This window comes from Grammomys surdaster, unplaced genomic scaffold (genome assembly GCF_004785775.1).
Source record: "Grammomys surdaster isolate TR1022 unplaced genomic scaffold, NIH_TR_1.0 271, whole genome shotgun sequence".
Lineage (NCBI taxonomy): Eukaryota > Metazoa > Chordata > Mammalia > Rodentia > Muridae > Grammomys > Grammomys surdaster.
The window spans coordinates 723,278-730,673 of NW_021604712.1; the positions used below are offsets into that span (position 1 = coordinate 723,278).

General features: G+C 42.2%; 1 non-coding gene across 1 annotated transcript; it reads left to right on the forward strand.

Annotated features, from left to right (window-relative positions):
* Positions 1 to 208: 208 nt before the first annotated feature.
* Positions 209 to 348, forward strand: LOC114628806. The gene has a single exon (XR_003712542.1). It is a non-coding gene; the product is annotated as a small nucleolar RNA SNORA48 (small nucleolar RNA).
* Positions 349 to 7,396: the final 7,048 nt, after the last annotated feature.

Here is a 7,396-nt window from a genome sequence, read left to right on the forward strand (position 1 = left end):
CCAGAATGAAGTGGGAAGGTGTGCAAAAGATACAATCCCTAGCTGAAGAACTACTGGCAGTTGGTAGCTAGTGGGAGACGGAGTTCTTCTTTAAGAATGTGATCCCTGGCAGTTTGATCATGCTCTAGGGAATGGACCTCTGCTCAATAATATTTGTATAGCACAAATTGAACTTGATGACAGGTTTAAAAAAAATAACATCCCCACCCCCTAAAGCAATGGGCAAAGAGACATCTTGGTGGTGGTATTCTTATATCAGTCAGTGGCAGAGCAAATGGCAGTTCTTTGTTCATCCTAGCTTGATGTCTTGCTTGGTGGCCGAAGCTGTTTTATGCCTAGGACACATAAAATCAAATCAAGCCAAATCAAATCCAGGTAACACAGTGAGAGAGAAGGAAGACAAGCAGAGAGATGTAGACCACCATGCCATCCACAGATCTGCACTCAGGCACACACAGGTGGGCCATAGGCACCTGCGTGGTGTGACGCCATGCAGCACTGGCTGAGAGTGTCACCCGGGGGCCTGCCAGCTGCATGGCCAGCCTACAGTGGGATCTAGCACAATGTGTAAGTATGGGTTGGACAGATGGGAAACAAAGAGAAGTGTAACAGCTTGAGCATTATGAAGAGGGATGGAACTGGAGACTCGAGGGTGGAGAGGGGGAGCTTGTTGTAAGTGGCCAACCCTTCTTCCTGGGGCAATGTTGATGTCACAGCCTAGCTACCACTGAGTGCCATGTCTGTAGCTTATATTACCACTAGAGAACATGAGGATGTCCCTGACTAGGGCAGCCACCTGGGTCCACATGGACATACAGGGGCTGTGAAGAACTGGCCCTGCCTCTCACTGGCTTTGGTGATTTGGAGAGCTGTCCCCACCCTTTCCTGATGACAGCACTCAGAAGAGTGGGTATTCAGGAGAAGGGGCCCTGCACTTCACCTAGGGCAGAAGACTAGAGCTGGCCCTGGTGGTGGAGGTGGGGGTGAGTTGTCCCAAAGGCATGAGTGTAGAAGAGCTGACTCTGGCATTTGGAAAAGCTGCCCAGGGTCATGGTTATGGGAGAGATAGCCCTATCTCTCACTAGCTTGGGGATCGGACCCTGTACCTCACCTAGACAGCACAGTTGGCAGAGAGGGAGCACAGATAAAAAGGCAAGAACACTAGAGAGCTGCCTCCACCACTCCTCTGTCATGAAGTGGTATGGGTTTGGGGGTGATGACCTCTCCAGCTCATCCCTCACCGTCTGAAGCAGTTGGAGAGCCGGCCCTGGGGTCATGAGAATTGGTGAGCTGTTTCCACCCCTCACTACCTACAGCAGTCACCAGAGTAGGCTCTGCACCTCACCTAGGTAGCACAGTAGAGTTGGCCTTGGTGGAAGGGCACAGGTGATCCAGCCCCAGGGGCTAGAGTACGGGAGAGCTGGCCTTGCCACTCATCTGCTATAAGGTGATGTGGGTACAGGGGAGATGCCCTCTTCCCTCTCCCTTATCACCTGTGGTAGTTGGGAGAATTAGACTCTAAGGCACGAGAACTGGAGAGCTAACCATCCATCCCTCCACTGGCTATAGCACTCAGGAGAGTGGGCCCTGCACCTTGATTGGGCAACTCAGTGGAGCAGGCCTGATGACTAAATCGTGGGTGAACTAGTCCTGAGGATGAGAGCAAGAGAGGTGGCCTAGACCCTTACAGACTGCACTTAGGAAAGTGGTCCCCACACATACGTAAGTTTCACTATACTGCAACTGTTCTCTTTCTTCTTGGCTACCGTTGATCTCTCATTGCCCTGAACTGATTCATTAAACCTTATCTTCAGGATGTAGGTATGGGTGGTTAGAGTCTAAGATGGCTCATTGCTGTCAGAGGTTTCAGTCACCTGCTGGGGGTCTTGAAATGGTTTCACACAGATAAAGACTTTTCAAAGGTACATTTTATAATTATATTTCTCATTATTCACTAGGAAAATTCCAAGGTTAATGCTCTTTGCCATAGAGTTTGAGAAACATAGAACCAGGCTGCAGGCCCTAGAGGGTAAAAGAAAAATAATTTCCTTTTTTCATTTGAGGCTGGATACTTAGAGGCAAATGATCTGCAGCCTTTCAATTATGACTGTGTAAATACCACTGGCTACCTCCCAGGTACTTTCAAGTACATACAATCCTGCTAATGAGGAGCTTATGCTTTTGTGTTTGATTCAAACAGGGTTATCCTCTATTAGCCACTTAATGAACAGTTCTCCGTAAGTGACCCCAAAGGTGGGCATGACCTGGACAGGTTTACTCTAGCCCACATTTGGATCTTGTTAGCTCTCAAAGGTATCATTTTAGGAAAGCTGTGTGGGTTGTCTCTCTTGGACTGACCTGCATTAACCACATTTAGAGACAGATGAGTCAATATTGGTGTGAATTTGTTAGTTTGCCTTGAGCACTTTTTTCATCAAGTGGGATACACTGTATAAATTGGCTTGCTAACAAAACCCAGCCCTTGCAGGCTGATCTATAGAGAAAACTGACTTATAACTAGAAGGCTTATAAAAAATTAGGTAATAATTACTAAATTGATGTTAGGAGAGGCCCCTCAGTACCTATCCTTGGTCCATCCCCCTTTCTTCCAACTCTGTCCACATGACAGATATTTTCTGGAGAAAAAAAACCAATGTGTCAGGTTCTGAAACAAAGGATTCTGGAACAGGATTTCCTATTTTTCACTCACAGACTTTCTGTTTTCTAGCCATGTGACCAGGGAAAAGCTGTTTAATTGCTCAAGGCTGTAGAACTCTCTAACGTAACAGCATCTGTCCTAACCAGATTAAAGGAGCAGTAGCATGCAGGTGGCTTCAGAGAGTAGACATTGCTGATACTTGATGACCCTGGTCCAGCCTATGAGTATAAGATCGTAAGTTTACCCTCTGCCGTTTGCACACTGGGAGACTGGGGACCTCAAAATGGCTAACCTTCTTGTCTTAGGCTGCACTTAGTGACAGAGCTTCATCAGGACTGAAGAGTGAAATCTATTGTTTGCTTTAGAAGTTGCATGTTGGCACCCTGGAGGAAGAAATAAAGTATAATAAGGATGTGGGTTCTCATTTTCCTTAAAAAAAAAAAATGCCTAAGCTCTAAGCAATAGAGGGTGGCCTCTATTTGTTCTGCTTATCATCAACATTTTTTGCCATTTTCCATATTTATCTTCTGTAATTTGGACCATCCTCAAATGATACCCTAACAAATCAGATCAATTTTCCCCTGAAATGTGTTTTTAAAAGAAATTACAGCCATCCCAGGCTCATGTTCTTAGGGAGGAAGCAGTGTGCTTGGCAATTTCCATTGCTTCTGGTTGTGATGAGATTGGATTTCAGGCAGTCATCTTCAAGCTATGCCCTAATTAAGATGAACAGATATTGTTAGCTGGCCTGTTTAATCAGTTCCCCATCTGGCATAATCATGTTTATGAGACCGCTCTGCTTTTGCTCAGCTTGGGCTGTAGTTACAACACCACAGCAAGGCAATTGTATCTCATAAGAATCAGGCCAACATTTTTCTTGCCCTAATTCTACCTGGACAACAACATTTCAAACCTGCAGATTAATGATATGGAGCACTGCTGTAGCCTATATGCATCCATCCATCCATCATCCATCCATCCATCATCCATCCGTCCATCCTTCCCTCCATCCTCCCATCATCCATGCTTCCTTTTGCTCATTCTATTTAACAAACTCCCAGAGCTCTCATATGCACTGAGATCCCTATGACTCAGCCTAAGATATCAGGAAAAAGAGACCACACCTGCTCTGTAGAATGGAAACATTTCTAGAACATGTGGATTTTAAAAAGTAAAGACTGATATATTTTTTTTTTAGAGTCTTAAAACTTGCTGCAGGCTGGAGAGATGGCTCAGCAGTTAAGAGGACTGACTGCTCTTCCAAAGGTTATGATTTCTATTCCTAGCAACCACAGAGTGGCTCACAACCGTCTGTAATGGGATCTGATGACTTCTTCAGGTGTGTCTGAAGGCAACAGCTACAATGTACTTGTATAAAGTAAATAAGTCTTAAAAGAAATTCAGCCTCAGTTACATAGGAAGTTTCAGGCCAACCAGGGCTATATGAAAGTCCATTTCAAATAAATAAATAAATAAACAGAAAAATAAATAAAAATTAAAAAAAAAACTTGGTGCATTGAAATAGTTGTTCATACAGTTCTGTATTCTGGCTCTGATAATGGCAATTATGCCAAAGGAAGGCATGGAAGCTGCCTTTTGTTATATAATTTCCTGAAAGGAATATGTTTTTGATTGATTATTTGTATCTCTCTATTAGATGGGGCAAAGTTGATATCCTAGGTAAACAAATTATAGACAGAAAATACTGAGAGACAGATTTCAAGTTAACACTGGCAGGAATGAACTGATAATGCCACAGCTTTCTGCCTGGAAAACAATTTGTATATCAGGAATAAATTATGGCTAAGAATGTTGTCACTTCTCCATAACAGCCTGCTCTGAGCTCAGCCTAAGCTATGGCTTTCGTATCATAGACATAGGGAAGGTACTAACATACTCAGCTCAATCATGCTAGACTATGAGGCTAGACTATTTTTTAAGAAGAAATGGATGGTTGCTAAACTGAGGTGTGTGTGTGTGTGTGTGTGTGTGTGTGTGTGTGTATGTATGTATGTATGTATGTATGTATTCTGTTGCATATAGGCTACCACCCACATTGCAGGAAAAAACAATATGGCATAGGAATAAAGCCCCCCCTTTCTCTCTTTCTAAGGTATTGAGCCCTTGAGGCTTGTTCTTTGAGCTGGCAAAGCCTGGAGAGAAGAAGCCAAAAGAGTAAAGACAAAGCCAGGATTCTTTCTTCAGTAAAGAGAACTGGAGTTTCATTCAGGAAACAGGTAGTGGCATCCAGAATTGACATGATACCATGGGAGGAAGACAGGAACTGTGAATAACAAGAATATCTTGGAGAGGAAAGAAAAGGAGGCACTGTTAGGTCTTTAGTGTGTCCTGTAAAACATGCAAGTTAACACTGAGTCGTAACATGCTGCTTCTAGCACTTTGGTTAAATGACTCTTAATTCTTTTGGTTTATCTATGGTATTTTTAAAAAAATGATGCAGTTCCATATAGGATGTGAGACTAAAAGGTCACGTTCCTTGGTGACACTGCAGGTGAAGGGGGACCTTCCCTTGGAGTCATTGATGTGGAAAGAAGCACATGGGCATCATGGAGAGCCATGCAGATCTGGGTTTTCCTGATAACCTTCTCCCTGTTGAGTATAGAAGGGGGACCCTATTTTATGCTGGTGATATCAAATTGCACATCAAAATAGGCTAACGTTTTGAAATAAGAAGTGAACCATAGAGGCAGGAAGTAAGGCTCTGTGGACAGTGCCTGAACACATACTGTCAATGAATGATTTGAGAGGGTTATTTCAGGTGGGATTCAAACATTGTTAGGATGACCAGAGGTTCCTAAACTTTGCCGAATCTCAAATCCAGATAGTAAAGTATTACAAACACAGAGCTCTGGCCTCTATCCAGAGTGTTCATATTAAAATATTTTAAACAGAATCAATATATTTTTTATACAGTGTCGTATTTATTTTAGAATCCATGGGCCAGATGATCTTTAAGATAGAATTCAACTTTTTACAATACTGTATGCCAGAATGCTTTGAAAGCGTCAATCCTGTGTATTTTGAGGAAAGTAGATCCATTTTCACAGTGTGCTGGAAGATTGTCCCCTTGAGAGCAGTTGGGTTTCAGTTGCTTCCTGCTGGCACTGGCAGGTAAAAATGTGGCTGACGTAGTATGTGGGCTCTCAGAGAAGAGCAAATAAGATGAGAGAGGATGCTGGAAGCCTTATTGGAACAGAGAGTATATACTCAACCACACCATTTGTTACAACTTTCTTCCTATAGTGAGAGAAAAATATGATGATAAAAGCGAAGTATACAACTCTAACATTTCTTAACACTAGATTTTTCTATATCAGTACCAGACAAATGATGGGTAGTGCCCCATACCTATTAACCTTTTTTTAAAAAAGTTAATTAATTAATATGTATTTTTTACATCCCAATCAGTTTCCCCTCCATCCTTTCCTCCCAGTTCTGTAAAAAAAGCTGCAGTCACACACATTTGTCTTAATTCGGAATGTTCTGGATTTCTACAGTTACTTTAATGATTTAGTTGTATCCCAGTTTATCTGTTATATTTTTTTCTGTCACACTGTGCTTCTTTCCATGCTGATTCTCTTTCCATGCCAGCATTCCCCTTCTCAGAATCCTTCATGGACTCTCTGCTGCTGAAAGAACACAGCATGACCCATGAAGATGCCTGGGATGGCTGGTCTTGGTTGTCAGACTGATTGGAATACAAGCTGCTGAAGTATTCCTGTGAGGCTTTTTTTTTTTCTTTTTATAAGTCAGACTATTTGAAGCAGAAAGATCCATCTTAGACATAGGTGGCAACTTCTGGTGTTAGCCCAGTTGAAAGGGCATGGAAGAAAGAAAATTTGCTTTTTGTCTGCTTTCCCTCACTCTTACTGGCAAGTTCATCTATCCATTTGCTGCAGCAATTTTTAGAACCCCATGTTAGAACCTTGAGATTTCAACGTAGACCGAAGACCAGTAGCTCTCCAGGAATCTGCTGGCCTTCAGCACCAGAATAGGATTGCTGAGCGATCCAGCTTTGTGAATTCAACAACTACCCATTGGACTACCTAGACTACATTCTGTAAACCAAGGTGATGAATCTAATTTATATATTTATTTTCATTTTTTATCAGTTATGTTCCTTAAGTAAAATGTCTTGTCTCTGTTTCTACTATCCATCACCATACAGTGCTTATCTGAGACTTGGCATCACCATTATACCTAAAAAATAAATTTCTAAAGCACTTATTATATTCTCACAAATAGTTCTCTATAAATCTGTTTGTCTCTTTCATTAAACTATTGTTGAAATGGAGGCATGATGTCTTATCCTATTTAACACTATGCCCATTTCTTGTCAGATTTTTTTTCTTTTATTCAATCTGAAAGGAAGAGTGATTTTTTTTTAATACAGGGTCTACTATTTCAAGCATGACCTCATTCTTCAAAACCTTAGAGAAATGGCTACAATAATGATGTAGTAAATAATAATAATACAGACTCTGTATGAGGCACCCAGAGGCATTTGCTAGCAAACAGAAGCCCTAAGAGGCATGGAAAGATAATTGTTTCACTTGGGATAATGTTGTTGAAATACAGGTTGACATAGAGCAGGTGTATTGGCCAGTTAGCTTTAGGTTTAGCTAGGAGGATGAGAGGAGAGGAGAGAAAGCAGAGAGAAAGAGAGAGAGGGGGAGAGGGAGAGAGAGAAGGAGAGAGAGAGGGAGAGGGAGAGGG